The sequence below is a fragment of the Hemiscyllium ocellatum genome, chromosome 2 (assembly GCF_020745735.1).
Source record: "Hemiscyllium ocellatum isolate sHemOce1 chromosome 2, sHemOce1.pat.X.cur, whole genome shotgun sequence".
Classification (NCBI taxonomy): domain Eukaryota; kingdom Metazoa; phylum Chordata; class Chondrichthyes; order Orectolobiformes; family Hemiscylliidae; genus Hemiscyllium; species Hemiscyllium ocellatum.
Genome location: NC_083402.1, coordinates 94,878,297 through 94,897,751, shown reverse-complemented (window position 1 = coordinate 94,897,751; position 19,455 = coordinate 94,878,297). Strand labels below are relative to the sequence as shown.

The following is a 19,455-nucleotide window of genomic DNA, read 5'->3' as shown; positions in this document are numbered from 1 at the left end:
ATATCTGCAACTCATCTAAATCCTGCTGTATCCTTTGACAACCTTCTACACTATCCACAATACCACCAATCTTTGTATTGTCTGTAAACTTACTAACTCACTCTTTTACATTTTTACCCAAGTCACTTATACATATCACAAACAGCAAAGGTCCCAGTATGGATTCGTGCAAATCACCACTAGTCATGGATCTCCAGCTCCACCACTACCCTCTGCCTTCTATGGGCAAACCAATTTGAATCCCTGCAGCTGGGTCACTGTGGATCCCATGCATCTTAATCTTCTGGATGAGCCTACCATAGAGACCTTGTCAAAAGCCTTTTTAAAATCAATGTAAACAACATCCACTGCTCTACTGACATCAATCACCTTCATCACATCCTTGAAAAATTCAGTCAAGTTAGTAAGACATGGTCTGCCCTGCACAAAGACATGCTGACTGTCCCTAAATAGGCCATGCTTTTCAAATATGCATAATCCAGTCCCTAAGAATTCTCTCCAATAGCTTCTCAAACACTGATGTGAGACTCACCTGTCTATAATTTCCTGGATTATCCCTATTTCCCTTCTTGAACAGAGGAACAATATTAGCTATTCGCCAGTCTTGCAGGACCTCTTCAGTGGTTACTGAGGATACAAAGATCTTAGTCAAGGCCTCAGCAATCTTCTCTCTTGCCTTTCTCAATAACCAGGGGTAGGTACCATCAGGCTTTGGGGACTTGTCACTTTAATGCTCTTCAAGAGACCCACCGCCACTTCTTTCTGGATCTCAAAATGCCCTAGCATATTAGCATGCTCCACACTATTCCCACTATCATCCATATCCTTCTCCTGGGTGAATACTGACTGAATATGCTATATTTTGTGCCTAAAACCAGTAATACCAATATAAAGGTAGTATTATGGACTGGATACATCGATGGAGATGGGCAATGACATTTCTCAAACACTTGTCTTCATTAAAAACTCTAGCCATGAATGAAATCTAACCATAAAATGTTTATTTAAGGTACTCTTATTATAGATACAGATTTTGGGAAGTTAAAGGTGATGCAAACTTCCTTAAAAATTGCACTCCATCTTTGAATGTCTGAGCAGTCTAATTTTGCAGGAATTCATTTATTTCCTAGTTTGGGAGAAGATTTGTAGCTCAGTTGCTCGTTGTTGTGGTTCTGTTTGCCAAGCTGGGAACTTGTTGCAGACGTTTCGTCCCCTGTCTAGGTGACATCCTGTGCTTGGGAGCCTCCTGTGAAGCGTTTCTGTGATCTTTCCTCCGGCATTTATAGTGATTTGTACCTGCCGCTTCCGGTTGTCAGTTCCAGCTGTCCGCTGCAGTGGCCGGTATATTGGGTCCAGGTTGATGTGCTTATTGATTGAATCTGTGGATGAGTGCCATGCCTGTAGGAATTTCCTGGCTGTTCTCTGTTTGGCTTGTCCTATAATAGTAGTGTTGTCCCAGTCAAACTCATATTGCTTGTCATCTGAGTGTGTGGCTACTACGGACAGCTGGTCATGTCGTTTCGTGGCTAGTTGGTGTTCATGGATGCGGGTTGTTAGCTGTCTTCCTGTTTGTCCTATGTAGTGTTTTGTGCAGTCCTTGCATGGGATTTTGTACACTACATTGGTTTTGCTCATGCTGGGTATCGGGTCCTTCGTCCTGGTGAGTTGTTGTCTGAGAGTGGCTGTTGGTTTGTGTGCTGTTATGAGTCCTAGTGGTCGCAGTAGTCTGGCTGTCAGTTCAGAAATGTTTTTGATGTATGGTAGTCCTTTGGGTTGTGGCATGTCCTCATTCTGTTGTCTTTCCCTTAGGCATCTGTTGATGAAATTGCGGGGGTATCCGTTTTTGGCGAATACATTGTAGAGGTGTTCTTCTTCCTCTTTTTGCAGTTCTGGGTGTACTGCAGCAAAACCAATGTAGTGTACAAAATCCCATGCAAGGACTGCACAAAACACTACATAGGACAAACAGGAAGACAGCTACTGGTCCGCCTCCATGAAAACCAACTAGCCACGAAACGACATGACCAGCTGTCCGTAGTAGCCACACACTCAGATGACAAGCATATGAGTTCGACTGGGACAACACTACTATTATAGGACAAGCCAAACAGAGAACAGCCATGGAATCCCTAGAGGCATGGCACTCATCCTCAGATTCAATCAATAAGCACATCGACCTGGACCCAATATACCGACCACTGCAGCGGACAGCTGGAACTGACAACCGGAAGCGGCAGAGACAAATCACTATAAATGCCGGAGGAAAGATCACAGAAGCGCTTCACAGGAGGCTCCCAAGCACTGAGGATGTCACCTAGACAGGGGATGAAATGTCTGCACCACAAATTCCCAGCTCAGCGAACAGAATCATTTATTTCCTGTTAAAGATATCATACTTTCGAGACTAATATCTCTAACTTCTGCTTATATTTTAACTAACATCCTTAAGAAACCACAATGATTTAGGTCTTGCTGTGTTTCTCCATTTTTGGAAGTAGAATGTACTATTTCCCTTATCTACTTTTCCTGTCTTAACTACATGTATTTATCTATTTTGTTTTAAATATGGCTTAAAATTCACTTTCCTCCAGATTCTTCTCATCATTTCAAATCTATGCTTTTCAAAATCAGTTAATACCTGATCATAATTTCTTGCTGTGGCTTTGTAAACACCATTAAATATAATGAGATGAACACCAGTACATCACATCAAAGGTAATTTAATATGCTCTATTACAAATGTATTTCTTATGTTTGATACGTATTAAATCCATGGGCAGAATCTTATAGGGGTCTGAGTGATAACTAGACTGGCAGGGGACTGGGAACTGGAGCAGTAGTTAGCAAGTGGATTCAGGGTGATGTAAATATTAGGACCAGTAAATCAGAAATAAAGGACAGGCAGAGACAGGTAAATGAACACAATGGTACTAATGGGCTGAAGTATGTTTATTTCGACACAAGCGTGTTATAGGTAAGGGAGATGAGCTTAAAGCCTGGATTACACTACGATGTTTGGCCATTCCAGAGACCTGGTTTACAGGACAGGCCACTCACTGTTCCAAAGTTTCTTTGTTTTAGATGAAATAGAGAGAAAGGTAAAAGGGTTGGAGGAGTTGCACTACTAATCAGGGAGAATATTACATCTGCACTCAGACAGGGTATCTTAGAGGGCCCATCCACTGAGGCAATATCAGTAGAGCTCAAAAATAAGATGGGTGCAATCACTCTGATAGGATTATACTCCCCAGGCCCCGCTAACAGCAACCGAGACATTGAGGAACAAGTATGTAGGAGAAAGTGAGGACTGCAGATGCTGGAGATCAGAGCTGAAAATGTGTTGCTGGAAAAGCGCAGCAGGTCAGGCAGCATCCAAGGAGTAGGAGAATCGACATTTCAGGCATGAGCCCTTCTTCAGGAATGAGGAAAGTGTGTCCAGCAGGCTAAGATAAAAGGTAGGGAGGAGGGACTTGGGGGAGGGGCATTGGAAATGCAATAGGTGGAAGGAGGTCAAGGTGAGGGTGATAGACCGGAGTGGGGGTGGGGGCGGAGAGGTCAGGAAGAAGATTGCAGGTTAGCAAGGCGGTGCTGAGTTCGAGGGATTTGACTGAGACAAGGTGGGGGGAGGGGAAATTAGGAAACTGGAGATATCTGAGTTCATCCCTTATGGTTGGAGAGTTCCTAGGCGGAAGATGAGGCGCTCTTCCTCCACCAACCTCCATATACATCATATCATCCGCCATCATTTCTGCCACCTCCAAACGGACCCCACCACCAGAGATATATTTCACTCCCCTCCCCTATCAGCGTTCCGAAAAGACCACTCCCTCCGTGACTCCCTTGTCAGGTCCACACCACTCACAAACCCAACCTCCACTCCCGGCAACTTCCCCTGCAACTGCAAGAAATGCAAAACTTGCGCCCACACCTCCCCCCTTACTTCCCTCCAAAGCCCAAAGGGATCCTTACATATCCGCCACAAATTCACCTGCACCTCCACATGCATCATTTACTGCATCCGCTGCACCCGAGGTGGCCTCCTCTATATTGGGGAGACAGGCCGCCTACTTGCGGAATGTTTCAGAGAACACCTCTGGGACACCCGGAACAACCAACCCAACCCCCCGTGGCTCAACACTTCAACTCCCCCTCCCACTCCACCAAGGACATGCAGGTCCTTGGACTCCTTCATCGTCAGACCATAGCAACACGATGGCTGGAGGAAGAGCGCCTCATCTTCTGCCTAGGAACTCTCCAACCACAAGGGATGAACTCAGCTTTCTCCGGTTTCCTCATTTCCTCTCCCCCCACCTTGTCTCAGTCAAATCCCTCGAACTCAGCACTGCCTTGCTAACCTGCTATCTTCTTCCTGACCTCACCGCCCCACCCCCACTCCGGCCTATCACCCTCACCTTGACCTCCTTCCACCTATCGCATTTCCAACGCCCCTCCCCCAACTCCCTCCTCCCTACCTTTTATCTTAGCCTGCTGGACACACTTTCATCATTCCTGAAGAAGGGCTCATGCCGAAACGTCAATTCTCCTACTCCTTGGATGCTGCCTGACCTGCTGCGCTTTTCCAGCAACACATTTTTGGAACAAGTATGTCGGCCAATTATGGAAAGATGCAATAAAAAGAGTTATCACAGTGAGTGACTTTAACTTCCCCAATATGGACTGGGATTCCCTTAGAGCAGGAGGCTTAGACAGAACAGAATTTGTTAAGTGCATTAAAGAGGATTTCTTGAAACAGTATGTGGATTGTCCAACTGGAGGAAGGGCCACGTTGGACCGTTTATTGGCTAATGAGCCTGGCCAGGTGATTGATCTTTCAGTGTGATAGCATTTTGGAAACAGCAATCACAGTTCCTTAAGTTTTAAGATGGCTATGATAAGTCTGGACCTTGCGGCAAGGTACGAAATTGGGGGAGGGTAAATTACATTAGTATTAGGCAGGAACTAGGGAGTGTTAATTGAGAGGAGTTGTTATCAGGCAACTCCACATTTGATGTGTGGGAATCGTTTAAAGACCTGCTGATGACGTTCAGGGCCGACATGTTCCATTCAGGAGGAAGGACAAAGACGGCATCTTTGGATAATGAGAAATTGTGAATTTAATCAGAAGAAAAAAAGATGCATACATAAAGTTTAGGAAACTAAAATTGGACAAGGCCTGTGAGGAATATAAAGAAAGCAGGAAAGTACTCAAGCAAGGAATTAGGAGAGCAAGGAGGGGCCATGAAATGAACTTAGCAAGTAAGGTTAGAGAGAATCTCAACGCATTCTATACATTTATTAAAAACAACTCGAGAAAGGGTAACATCACTCAAGGACAAAGGACAGAACTTGTTTTTGGAGGCAGAGGATACGGATGGGATCGAAAATTAATACTTTGTGTCAATATTCACCCAGGAGAAGGATAAGAAGAATAGTGAGATTAATGTGGAGCTAATATGCTAGGGCATTTGAGATCCAGAAAGAAGTGATGTTGGGTCTTTTGAAGAGCATTAAGGTGATAAGTCCCCAGAGCCTGATGGTACCTACCCCTGGTTATTGAGAAAGGCAAGAGAGAAAATTGCTGAGGCCTTGACCAAGATCTTTGTATCCTCAGTAACCACTGAAGAGGTCCTGTAGGACTGGCGAGTAGCTAATGTTGTTCCTCTGTTCAAGAAGGGAAATAGGGATAATCCAGGAAATTATAGACAGGTGAGTCTCACAATAGTGGATGGGAAGCTATTGGAGAGAATTCTTAGGGATAGGATCTATAGGTTGTTCTACTATAAGTGCATTTCGTTAATGCAAATTCACTGAAATGTGGTTGAAAAAGCATGATCTTTTAAAACGTGTGCTGGCTGTAATGCGATTATATCGCCAACACTTTCAGCACTGTTTCTAAAGTGCAATTTTTCTGTAATGCAGGGCTGCACAAGAACACACCCATCGTGTTGTGGAAATAGTATGTGAATTTGGAAAAGCATAACTTAATTATGGCCAGCCAGCATGGCTTTTTGTAGGGCAGGTCATGTCTTTCTAAATTGAATTTTACAAGGAGGTGATGAAGGTAATCGATAGAGCAGTGGATGTTATCTACATGCATTTTAGTAATGCTTTTGACAATATTTCGACATGGTAGGCTCAACCAGAACATTAAGATGCATGGGATCCGTTGTGACTTAACCACATGGATTCATAGAGGTCAGAGTGTAGTGGTAGAAGCGTATTTTTTGGCTGGAGGCCTGTGACTAGTAGTGTTCTACAGGGATCCGTACTGGAACCTCTGCTGTTTGTGACATGTATATATAACTTGGATGAAAATGTCAATGGATAAGTTAGTAAGTTTGCAGATGATACAAAGATCGGTGGAGTTGTGGGTAGTGTTCAAGGTTGTCGAAGGACAGAGCAGAACTGTTGCAGATATAGGCAAAGAAATGGCAGATGGAGTTTAATCTGGGTAAGCGTGAGCTGCTGCACTTTGGGAGATCAAATGTTAAGGAAAAGTATACAGTTAATGGGAGGACCCTGAACAGCATTGAGTACAGTGAAAATTTCGGTTATTAAGTGCATTGTTCCCTGAAAGTGGCCCCGTAAGTAGATAACGTGGCGACACGGTGGCTCAGTGGTTAGCAACAGGGTCCCAGGTTCGATTCCAGCCTTGGGCGACTGTCTGTGTGGAGCTTGCACATTCTCCCCATGTCTGCATGGGCTTCTTCCGGGTGCTCCGGTTTCCTCCCACACCCCAAAGCTGTGCATATCAGGTGAATTAGCCATGTTAAATTGCCCATAGTGTTAGGTGCATTAGTCAGAGGGGAATGAGCACCACTCCAATCTAGACATTTAATGGTAAGGTCCTAGGGAGTGTTGCTAAACAAAGAGACCTTGGAGTGCAGGTTCATAGCTCCTTGAAAGTGGAATCCCAGGTAGACAGATAGTGAAGAAGACATTTGGTATGCTTTCCTTTATTGATTTGAGTACTGAATATAGGAGTTTGGAAGTTATGTTGCGGCTGTATAGGATGTTGGTTAGGCCATTTTTGGAATATTGCGTATAATTCTGGTCTCCTTCTTCTCGGAAGGATGTTGTGAAACTTGAAAGGGTTCAGAAAAGATTTACACAGATGTTGCCAGGTTTGGAGGGTTTGAGCTGAATAGGCTGGGACTTTTTCCCTGGAGCATCAGAGACTGAGGGGAGACTTGATAGAAATCTATAAAATAAATCTATAAAAATGCTATAATAAGGTTGACAGTCAGAATCTTCTTCCCAGAGTTGATTTTCATCTAAGACATTTATACATGTCACAAACAGCAGAGGTTCCAGTATGGATCCCTGTAGAACACTACTAGTTACAGGCCTCGAGCCAAAAAATACGCTTCCACCACTACACTCTGACCTCTATGGGCAAGCCATTCCTGAATCCATACGGCTAAATCACAACGGATCTCATTTAAGATGAGAGGGGAAAGTTCAAAGGAGATGTGAGAGGCAAGTTGTTTTACACAGAGAGTGATAGGAGTCTGGAACATGCTACCAGGGTTGTGGTGGAGACTTATACAATAGGGGCATTTAAGGGACTTTTAGGTAAGCACATGAATATGCACCAAGGGCTGGCTGAAGGGATTAGGTTAATCTGGCGTCATGTTCGGCAAACATTGTGTGCTGTATAGTTCTATGTTCTACTTGGGTTGTGGCTAGAAATCTGGGAGAATGGAGAGGTCAGATGACGCTTACGTGACATCGGAAGCAAAATGTTGCATTTTTAAACAGGGTTCTAGGAGTTGAGATGAGATTCTCACTGGAATGCTTACTAAAGGGGATTATTACTTGTTGTCAACCTCATTAAATACAAATCTCACCTCATTCATATGCAGTTTCCTATTCTATGACACACTGCAAGGAAACTAAATGTCCACAATTCCCGATGTGAAACTCAGAGTGAGTACTTGGCAATTCAGCTTGCTGTTTGCATATCTGGACATCACCCTTCCTGGCAGCAGCTGCAAGTTCAACAGATGTCATTGGATGCTGGCATCTGACAAGTGCCAAACTCCCCAAATCACCATGGCAGATATCCAATCCATTTACAATATGCTTCTGTGTTACCATGCTGGACTTCGAGACACACTAGCAACCATCAAATAACAAAGAACAATACTGCACAGGGAGAGGCCCTTCGGCCCTCCAAGCCTGTGCTGACATATTTTGCCCATCCACACAAGGGCTTATGCCCAAAACATCGACTCTCCTGTTCTTCGGATCTGCCTGATTTGACTGTGCTTTTTCAGCACCACACGTCTTGACTAAAATCTTCACTTACAGGATCTGGATCCCTCTATTCCCTTCCTATTCATGTATTCATCCAGGTGTTTCTTGAATGCTGCTATTGCGTTCACCTCCTCTGGCAGCTCATTCTAGGCACACAGCGCCCTTTGAATGAAAAACCCACCTGTCACATCTCTTTTAAACATGCCACCCCCACACCTTCAACCTGTGTCCCCTCATAATTGACCCCTCCACGCTGGGAAAAAAACCTGATACTTTCCACTCTAACCATGCCAAATACAAGCTTATAAACTTCTATCAGGTCACCCCTCATTCTCCAGCGTTCCAGTGAAAACAAACTAGTCTATCCAACCTTTCTTCATAGCTAAAATCCCCCATACCAGACAACCTCCTGGTAAACTTTTTCTGTACCCTCTTCAAAGCATCCACATCCTTCTTGTAGTGTGGTGACCAGAACTGTATGCAAAATTCCAAGTGTGGCCTAACTAAAGTTCTATAAAGCTGCAGCATAACTTGCCTATTCTTATATTCAATGCCCTTTCCAATGAAGGCAAGCATGCCATAGGCCTTTTTACTACATTATCTACCTGCACTGCCATCTTCAATGATCTGCAGAACTGCACACTCAGATCTCTCAGCATATCAATACTCCTGAGGGTTCTGACATTCACTATATAATTACCACCTGTACTTGACTTTCCAAAATGCATCATCTCACATTTGACGAGGTTAAATTCAATCTGCCATTTTCCTGCCCATGCCTCCATCTATATCCTGCTGCACCCTATGACAACCTTCCACACTATCCACAACTTCACCAATCTTTGTATCATCCACAAACTTACTAATTAGACCAGCCATGTTTTCCTCCAAATCATTTATGTGGACCATGAACAGCAGATATCCCAGCACTGATCTCTGTGGAACACCACTGCTCCCAGCCCTTGATTCCGAAAAGGATCCTTCCATCACTACCCTCTGTCTCCTACAGCCAAGCCAGTTATGTATCCATCTTGCCAGTTCACCCCGATACCATGTGACTTCACCTTTTGTACCAATCTGTCATGAGGGACCTTGTCAAAGGCTTTACTGAAGTCCATGCAGATAGCATAAACCACTTTTCCCTCATCAATTATCTTTGTCATCTCCTCAAAACATCAACCAACTTATTGAGACACAACCTCCCCCACACAAAATCATGCTGTCTATCACTAATAAGTCCATTTGCTTCTAAATGCATGTAGATCTTGTCTAAGAATCTTTTCCAATTATTTTACTATGACCAACGTGAGTCTCATGGGCCTTATATTTTCTGCATTATTCTTCTTAAGTAATGGGACAACATTGGTTATTCTCCATTCCTCTGGGACCTCACCTGTGGCTAAAGTGGATACATATATCTGTTAATGCAATGTTGCTGCAAGGACATTTTATATGTGTACACACCTCAAGGCTACATCTCAGGGCTACTGACTTGCTCTCCTCACATTCACTCACTCTGAACCATCCTGGATGATGAACAGCAGTGGATCCAACACCGACTCTTGTGGTACGCCGCTAGTAACTGGACACCAAGATGAACATGTTCCATCAACTACAACCTTCTGTTTTTTTTCAGCAAGCCAATTACTGATCCAAACTGCTATGTCTCCCATAATCCCATTCCTCCACATTTTGTATAATTGCCTACTGTGGGGAACCTTATCGAATGCCTTGCTGAAATCCATATACACCACATCAACTGGTTTACTCTCATCTACCCATTTTGTCACTTTGTCAAAAAAATCAATTAGATTCGTTAGGCACGACCTACCCTTCACAAAACTGTGCTGTCTGTCCCTGATCAGATTATTATTTTCTAGATGGTTATAAATAATATCTCTTATAACCTTTTCCAACACTTTACCAACAACTGAAGTGAGACTCACTGGTCTGTAATTACCAGGGTTGTCTCTACTACCCTTTTTGAACAAGGGAACCACATTTGCTATTCTCCAGTCCTCAGGCACTATTCCTGTATACAATGATGATTTGAAGATCAATGCCAAAGGATTGGCAATTTCTTCCTTTGCTTCCCAGAGGATCCTAGGATAAATCCCATCCTGCCCAGGAGACTTGTCTATTTTCACACTCTGCAGTATTTCTAATACCTCTTCCTTGTGAACCTCAATCTCTTCTAGTCTAGGTACAAGTATCTCTGTATCTTCCTCGCCAACATTTTCATTTTCTATAGTGAACACAGTCATAAAATATTTATTTAGTGCTTCCCCTATCTCCTCTGACTCCACACACAACTTCCCACTATTATCCTTGATTGGCCCTAATTTAACTCTTCTCATTCTTTTATTACTGACATACCTATGGAAAGCCTTAGGGTTAACCCTGATCCTATTCGCCAACAACTTCTCATGTCTCCTCCTGGCTCTTCTGAGCTCTCTCTTTAGGTCTTTTCTGACTTCCTTGTAACCCTCAAGCACCCTAACTGAGTTTTCATACTTTGTCCTAACATAAGCCTTCTTCTTCTTCTTGACCAGGGATTCCACTTCCTGAGTAAACCACAGCTCACACGTTCTATATCTTCCTCTCTGCCTGACAGGTACATACTTATCTAGGACACACAGGTACTTTTCCTTGAATAAGCTCCACATTTTTAATGTGCTCATCCTCTGCAATTTCTCCCCATTCTACGCTTCCTAAATCTTTCCTAATTGCATTGTAATTTCCCTTCCCCCAGCTGTAACTTTTTTTCATCACTAAAATAAACCTGACAGAATTGTGATCGCTGTCTCCAAAGTGTTCACCTACTTCCAAATCTAACACCTGGCCAGGCTCGTTACCCAGTATTAGATCTAAAGTGACTTCGTCCCTTGTAGGCCTGTCTACATAGTTTGTCAGGAAGCCCTCCTGCACACACTGGACAAAAACCGACCCATCTGTAGTACTCGTACTGTAGTGATCCCAGTCAATATTTGGATAGTTGAAGTCCCCCGTGACAACTACCCTGCCTCTCTCACTCCTATCGAGAATCATCTTTGTTATCCTTTCCTCTACATCTCTGGGACTATTCGGAGGCCGATAGAAAACTCCCAGCATGGTGACTTCTCCTTTCCTGTTTTTTATCTCAGCCCATACTGCCTCAGTTAACGAGTCCCCAAACATCCTTTCTACAATTGTAATATTGTCCCTGATCAACAATGCCACACCTCCCCGTCTTTTACCATCTTCTCTGTTCTTACTGAAACATCTGATTGGATCCAGTCTATCCTTTTCCATCATTATCTTAAAGCTAATAAAAAGAACTATGCAGGATAGTTCTGGACCAACTGTGCTTGTCTCAGCACACAATGGTCTTTTGAAGTCCACATTCGCACCAGGGAAGCCAGTCCAGTCTGTGATGTCCTGACAGTGATGATTTCTTCTGGTTATGGTGAGTGGTAGTGCTGGACCAGCATTGGATGAGGTGTACACCATATGGTGAAATACCCGCCTAGCAAAGAGAAGTTTTGTGCTCTGTTTTACAGAGACATGGCTCACTCCTGCTTCACCTGATTGTGCCTTATTACCTGAGGGTTTCTCAATCCACTGGATTGACCGCAGAGCAGATGGGTCTGCCTTCTGATCAACACCTCTTGATGCTCAGACATGGCAACCCTGACAAGATACTGCTCCCCCGACTAAAATATCTAATGGTAACATGCCATCTCTACTACCAGTCATGGGAATCTATCCTGACAACAGTTTACAACCCACTCCACGCGGAAGTGAAGAGCGCATGTAATAAAATGTACACTGCCATAAATAACCTTGAGACGTAATACCCCAAAGTCTTGTTCATCATAGTTGGTGACTTCAACCAGGCCAATCTCAATGCAACATTTAAGAGGCATTTGGATGGGTATATGAATAGGAAGGGTTTGGAGGGATATGGGCCGGGTGCTGGCAGGTGGGACTAGATTGGGTTGGGATATCTGGTCGGCATGGAGGGGTTGGACAGAAGGGTCTGTTTCCATGCTGTACATCTCTATGACTCTACGAAGATACCATCAATAGGTCTGCTGTCCTACCAAAGGTCCAAACACCATTACAACACAACCATTAAAGATGTCGACTGCTCCTTTCTCCTGCCCGCATTTTGGTAAATCAGTGGTTAGCACTGCTGCCTCACAGCGCGAGGGACCTGGGTTCAATTGTAGTCTCGAACAATTGGCTGTATGACATTTGCATATTCTCCACATGTCTACGTTGGCTTTCTTTGGATGGTCCAAGTTGATAGAGGAAAGAAGGGCTGTTGATGTCACACACATGGACTTAAGTAAGGCACTTGATAAGGTTCTCCATGGTAGACTAATCGAGAAAGTGAAGTCACATGATGTGCAGGGTGTTCTAGCGAGGTGGAAAAAGAACTGGTTGAGCAACAGGAGACAGAGAGTAGTAGTTGAAGGGAGTTTCTCGAAATGGAGAAAGGTGACCAGTGGTGTTCCACAGTGTTGGGGCCACTGTTGTTTGTAATATACATAAATGATCTGGAAGAGGGGGGTGTTGGTATGATCAGCAAGTTTGCAGATGACGTGAAGATTGGTGGAGTAGCAGAAAGCATAAGGGACTGTCAGAGGATACAGGAGGATATAGATAGACTGGAGAGTTGGGCGGAAAGGTGGCAGATGGTTTTCAACCTGTGAGGTGATGTATTTTGGCAAGACTAATTGAATTATACAATGAACAGAAGAGCCTTCGGAAAAGTTGATGGGCAGAGAGATCTGGGAGTGCAGGTCCATTGTATCCTGAAGGTTGCTGCACAGGTGGATAGAGTAGTCAAGAAGGCATATAGTATGCTTGCCTTCATTAGACGGGGTATTGAGTATAAGACTGGGCAAGTCGTTTTAAAACTATACAAGCCATTGGTTCGGCCACATTTAGAATACCGTGTACAGTTCTGGTCGCCACATTACCAAAAGGATATGGGCGCTTTGGAGAGGGTGCAGAGAGGTTTACGAGGATGTTACCTGGTATGGAAGGTGCTAGCTATGAAGAAAGGTTGAGTAGGTTAGGTTTATTTTCATTAGAAAAAAGAAGATTGAGGGGGACCTGATTGAGGTTTACAAAATCATGAAGGGTATAGACAGGGTGGATAGAGTCAAGCTTTTTCCCAGGGTGAAGGATTCAACGACGAGAGATTACGCTTTCGAGGTGAGGTGGAAAGTTTAAGGGAGATACACACAGAGGGTACTTCACACAGAGGGTGGTGGGCATTTGGAATGTGTTGCCAGCAGATGTGGTAGAGGCAGGCACAGTAGATTCATTTAAGATGCGTCTGAACGAATGCATGAGTAGGTGGGGAGCAGATGGACACAGATGCTTAGGAACTGACAGACAGGTTTAGACAGTATATTTGCTTCGGCTCAGGCTTGGAGGGCCGAAGGGCCTGTCTCTGGGCTGTAAATTTTCTTTGTTCTTTACTTTTTCACTAGGTATACTAATACTTGTCAAATAGAAATACTGGTAGTCTCCCCAAATTTCTTTATGCTGTTTTTTTTTACTCCTTCTATAAATAACCTCATTTCAATATAGATCCACACTGCTGTTCTCAAATGTTTTTTCCTAAAATTGTTTACTTTCAAGAAGCAATGTTTATGAAATAAATTCCTTTCGACCTGCGTTCCAAAATTACTGTTAAAATGTAATTCCTTTATTCTACACAACATAAAGGACAATAAAATGTTCAAAAAAAAAACGCATGTTTTGAAAGCAACTACAGCAATATTTTGTTTTGCAAGGCCAGTTTCTAACACGTGGTCCAAGTGCTCTGATCTATCGTTCATGAACACAAACAAATATTTTAAGTTTGGTGATGGCGTCATCCACTCAGTTGAAATTTATTTCTTAATATCATAACTGCAATTCTGCTGTGTAACCTAATTTACAAAAATCCTCCTGTATTAGGTTGCAGCTATCATGTCATTTGTCTGTAGCTGTGAGACCAAAGCGATAGAAACCTGGAATCAAATCCCGCCCTAGAGATTTTTTTTTATTTTAAGGCTGGAAGCAGAATTTCACACGTGTGTAGTATTGGGCGAACTCTTGCATGTAACAAAATGTGAGCAGTGTCCAACATGAGCTCAGTATTAGGAAGTGAAAACTACTCATTCCAGCCATTGTTAATGCACTTAATAAGAAACTAAATCAATAATCTAATATTGGCTGGAGGTTCCCGAGAATATTCATCAATCTTTTGCTCCGCATTGGCAGATTAAAAAAAAGTATGATGTTTAAAATCAGAGGTCAAAAAACAAACGAAAAGACGAAACTGAAAATAACTGACTCGTGGGTCTTACTGGTTAATAAAGATTCTCCATTGCGTGGAAGATTCGCACTTCAAGCAGCAAACATTAACAGGAGTGAAGGGGGTGGAGGGGGAGGTTTGTACAAGAATGCGAAATTGATCAGATCAGCCGTTAAGTGGTAAATCCAGCTGTGGGAGGTCTCCCAGCTGCTTACTTTACCGGTGCTGTGGGAAAGGGGAAAGGAGTTGGAGAGGGTGCCAGGCTGGAGCTGTGGTTAAGGGGCTGCAGGCAGGCCAGGGGGCGGGCAGGCGGGACCAAGCTGCAGTGAACCCCAGGCCCAAGGTTGGCCGCCATTCTGCTGCCAGGCGGCTTTGGGACTTGTTGCAAGAGGCAGAGCTGCACGTTTCCTGTACACTGTTCCGGTAAGTCACATATCAGCGCCCGCTTTTTTTTAAAAAACATTTCTTTTAATAAAAAACTTTCCCCTGGCGTCGGCGGTTGCAGCACAACTTCAGCTGAGCGGTGGTCCTTTTAAAAATAGTGTCGCTTTCCGAGTAAAGAAAGCTAGTCTCGGTTTGTCTGCAGCCGACTTGAAGTACTTTGCAAAAAGTAACTGCGCTGATTCTCTGCAATGTGGAGTTTGCTGAAATCATGCACGTTTGTTGGCGCATTAAAAAAACTTTAAACGCACAGTTTCCGATTTGGTTTCAGGACATGCTACATTTTGTGTGCTTGTGTCTTTTGTGGAGATAATTTTACATTCCACGGTCCTTTTGATAAATAAAACAGTTGCTCAAACATCAACTTCGTGTTGTTTAGACTCCAGGGTTCAGCTTCTAGGTCTGGCGTATTAGGTATAAACTGAGAATTGAAAGGCTTTATCAGCTGAGTGAGGATGGTTCCACCGTGACCCCTAATCATTAACTCCTCGTTTTCATTGAAATAATTTCGGAAAGGTAGAAGAACGAAAAAGATTTTTCGATTCTTCGGAATTGAGACTTATTATTAATTTTCTTTTAAAGATGTTATGTTTAGAAATAGTTGATTCTAATAAACACGTATGGGGTTTATTATTTAAAAAACAATCTGTGCACAGGCATTTACAGTTAACAATGTCATAGCTTTTCACTTTTTTTCAAGGATTGGGAAGAAACATTTTTTCCTTTTTGATTTATTTAACTGAAACTAAAACCAAAGAACAGTCCAAGACATGAATTTGTACATGACGCTACGAATAAAATCTGTTTGTGTATTAGTTTGCCCAGTAGTATTTGCAGTCTTAAGTTACCGAGTCTGTGGGCTGACCCTAAGTGCCTTTCTCTAAATCGATCCATATTGTTCTTCCATGACTACGAATAGTCAGCTTGAATTATACATCAACAAAGGCCGAGGCACAGGAAACTTTGCTGCTTTTCTTGCTTTCAGCATTTTATGGGGTTAGTTGGATGCTTAAAGAGTAATGGCAACGCGGGTGGGGGAGGAAGTTAAAATCAGACTGGAAGGTGACCTACTTCAAAACACTGATTTGTTTCTATCCGTTTTGTTTTATAAAATGACAAAAGTAATTCATTCACAGCAATTTACAAATGGTGAGTATTAATACAAATCGAGTGCAAGTGTCGTTGGTGAGCTGGTGCAGGGTTCAAGACTGTCTTTCAGTTATAGCTTTTATCTTTTTTTTTATTTTTAAACTATTCAAAATGGTACCAGATTCTGGCACCTGTTAAAGCTTTTCACTGTATTTTACAGTATTCACTAAAATACAGTGGAAAGCTTTTATTCACTGCAAAATACAAGTGGCAATAAATAAATAATTCATTAGTAAATCATTCATTCAATATTCCTGTCCAGGGGTATAATCAGCATCTTAAAGTTACAAATCTTTTATAAACTTGGATTTATCATTTTTGTATTTCTTCTTTGCAGCTTTAAATGCTAGAAAATCTGCTTTGGGTAATAATCTGATCTCAAATTATGTAATCCTGCCAATTCCTATTGTATAGTGAAAAATCGTGTTAAATAAAAACATAACAATAAATATAAGCTGACTAACATTCTATGTTTTTTCTAATTTTCCAATATTTCTGTAATGTAACTTGAAAAACATTTCTTCTTCATTGCAGCTTGCTTGTGATATTGGTAACAAAATTGGCTGCATCATTTGCAAAGAGTATTGTTCACTTAAGTTTTTGAACTGAAAGCTGGTATGATAGAATGTTGTATGCACTGGATATTGTTGTACGTAATGTAAATAATCCTATGTTCCTCTGCATTGCGTTTTGGAAGTGGCAGCAGTACATTGCAGGCTTCCAAATACATTTCATGGCTGTTGGCCCAAAAATCACATCCTTTGTCTGCTGTGCTTATGTCCAGTGCAAATCTCAAAATTTAACAGCCAGTTCCTTAGAATGGGTGATTGTGACCTGCTTGTGTGTGCCCTAATTACTTATCATTGAGCAGTATCAAGAGCAATGCATTGTAGCTCTTACATTTACAAAGCACAAAATTGGTTAAGAACTGAATTGTTGGATGCGGGTCAGTTGTCAGTTGGATGAATAAACTGGAATGTAGCAGGTTCATGCTGTACTTTTTCAACTGAGAGCTAGTTCACTATTGGATTGTAGTATAAATAGATGAAACATCTACAGTACCTTTTGTTTACTTAGAATGTTGAAATTTGACACACTAGGTCATCTTAGCAATTTATTTTGAATGGAATTTGCTATGACAACATGAATGGTGAGCAATGTTATGAGCTGTGACATTGAGGAGGAATATGAACAACAGTTGCATGGTAGAGAACAGGTGGATGATACTAGGTGGGAAGATATCCCTCAGTTTGCATCTAGTGAATGATCATTTGGAAGAGTATGTTTAGTGGTGCCAGGCACTAGTACATTTAAGTTCCTGCTCTGAGAAAAGGGAAGAAGTATGTGAATACAGAATGAGTATTATTTTAAATCACTTTTTTAAATAACAAATTGGCAATGTTAGAAAATTGATTTGTCTCTGTAGCTATGTCATGTATAATACACTGCATGATGCTTATTTGTTTTCTACCTCGACTGTGGATTTAGTGTGTGTTCAAGGGCAGAGGGTAAACTGAGATTTCAGATACCAAATTAAAATGAATTCTATGGTTGTTTTTTTTTCAAAAGCCTCACAGTATGAACAATTTTAAGACTTATTTTAATAAAAGCAGAAATTCAGCAGGTCTGGCCATATCTGTGGAAAGAGAAACAGCATTTTGAGTTCAAATGACTGCCCTTTAAACACTTTTTAAAATTTTATCTTTGCTTGACTAGCATCTTGAGCTGCTGCTTCATTGTTGATTATCAAAATTCATTTAATCTCTCTAAAACTTGTGCTTAATCCTAGCCATTGAAAAATTTGTCCTTTGCAATCTCTTCAATACCTCAAATTCTTTCTCATAATAAACTGGCAAGCACTGCGCAATCTGTATAAATTAAGAACCTCCGTTTAACCATCTTCCCTTGATATTCAATGCATTACCATCACTGAATTTCCCGCTACCAACATCTCAGGTTACTATTGGCCAAAACCTGAGCTGGACAAGCCAAATAAGTACACACACACTTTATCAAGCCATGTACACATTGAATGAGAAAGCAACTTCACAGTCCCAAAATAGCTGTCTTGAAATAACTAATCATCTGTACCTTTTTTGAAATAAATGCTTGGATTGTGGTTTGAAAACACCACTGAAGCATAGTTTACTTGTTTGTGAACCAGATCAGTTTTCTGTAAAGTTTTTAAAAAACTAGTGTCTTCTTAGTATTCAGGACGTTTCCACAATGCAAAGCACGCCTTGTGGGAACCTTCTGGAGACTCATTAAATGTTTATGAATAGAGTCGACATTCTGTTTCAGAATTTTTGTGCAGCTATATAGAGTCAGGTGATTTAAATTTTTGTTCTGAATGTTTCTTGTTTAGTAGCAAATCTTACTCCTGGCCAGGACAGTGAGAAAAATGTCAAGCCTGACTACTGCATAGTGATTTAGAAGAATGTTGTTCTTGTTCTATGCATGAGGGGACCGTGGTGATGGTGCCTGGAAAATTTCTTTCACACGCCAAATCATTGGCACTGATGGTCCCATGGAAAACGTTGCATTTTGACACCATTCAGTACCGACATTTTGAAGTGATTCATTTGTTTTTAATTTATCATCTTTTTTTTCTTCTTCCCAGTCTCTTCAGTTGTGATGGTGTGGAGTTACAGACCAGTTTTTGTCTGTCAGTGGTGTGTACAGTGCATTCTGCTAGAACGTGACGGTTGCATTCTTCTGCAACCTTTCACTTTTTTTTAAAAAATGTGCTTATGGGAAACCGATATTGAAAATTGTACTGTAGAAGTTTGTCATAGAAAGTTGTTATACCCGTTAATTGAAAACTTGTGTTATCCAAACAATGTCCACAACTTGTCAGTTGCATTATAGCCAAATCGCATTGACGAAACATGCATTTATACCAGAACAACCTGTACAAGATGACAAGATCTCTGTACAGTATATTCCTTTTGAGGCATGTGACCTTTGCTTGAATTTGACATTTCCTGTATTAAAGTGTTTGTATAAATGCTGAAACTGTTCTTAAAGTCACAAATTGCATCACCTGTGAAAGTGACTGTAAACTATCTCTGCAAGTGCTTATGTTGTTTAATGGGTAGGACTATGTACCTAGTTTCATTCCTATCTTGTCTCTTTTAACAAAGAATAATTTGTTGTGGCCTCTCTTCCAATACCTCATCATTTTCTTATTTTACCTTCTCGTCATTCCTAGAAGCATGAGCTTACATGTGAAAACTAATGACACCTATCTTCCCTTCACTGCAACCTCTTTTGACTCATTCGCTGTTGCTAAATTATCATGCTGCTTA

At 41.9% G+C, this 19,455-nt stretch overlaps 1 protein-coding gene across 1 annotated transcript in view; it reads left to right on the top strand.

Moving 5' to 3' along the window:
• Nucleotides 1–14,894: 14,894 nt before the first annotated feature.
• The window catches only part of LOC132824274 (semaphorin-4D-like), a 220,249-nt gene continuing 215,688 nt past the window's right edge, over nt 14,895–19,455 (top strand). Inside the window, exon 1 of the mRNA XM_060838614.1 lies at nt 14,895–14,980. The gene's annotated coding sequence lies outside the window, so the exon portion shown is untranslated. The remainder of the gene's footprint in view (nt 14,981–19,455) is intronic.